We start from the raw sequence: 640 nt of genomic DNA on the forward strand, positions 1-640 counted from the left end.
AAGCTTGGGGATGCTACGTTTAATGAAGATGATATTTGTAGTCTCCCAAGTTTTGATATGCAAATTTATAATGATGATAGCATGCCTCCTACTTATGATAATTATTGTGATGATACATATGCTATAAAAAGTAGTGATTATATTTATAAAACTTTTCATGATTATGGTTACCCCTTTTCTGAACATTACTCTTTTAATGTGGAAACAATTTATAGTATCCAAGTCTCTTATGATACTCCCACTATTATTCATGAGAAGAATTTTGCTTGTGTGGAGAGTAGTAAAATTTCTATGCTTGTAGATCATGAAAAGAATGCTTTAGGTGCTGGTTATATTGTTGAATTCATTCATGATGCTACTGAAAATTACTATGAGGGAGGAACTTATGCTTGTAGGAATGGCAATAATATCAAGTTTCCTCTCTATGTGCTTAAAGTTTTGAAGTTATGCTTGTTTTACCATCCTATGCAAATTGATTCTTGTTCCCAAAAGTTGTTTGCTCACAAAATCCCTATGCATAGGAAGTGGGTTAGACTTAAATGTGCTAGTCATATTCTTCATGATGCTCTCTTTATGTTACAATTCTTATCTTTTATGTGAGCATCATTGAAATCATCATGCCTAGCTAGGGGCGTTAAAC

This window comes from Triticum urartu, chromosome 7, assembly GCF_003073215.2.
Source record: "Triticum urartu cultivar G1812 chromosome 7, Tu2.1, whole genome shotgun sequence".
Classification (NCBI taxonomy): domain Eukaryota; kingdom Viridiplantae; phylum Streptophyta; class Magnoliopsida; order Poales; family Poaceae; genus Triticum; species Triticum urartu.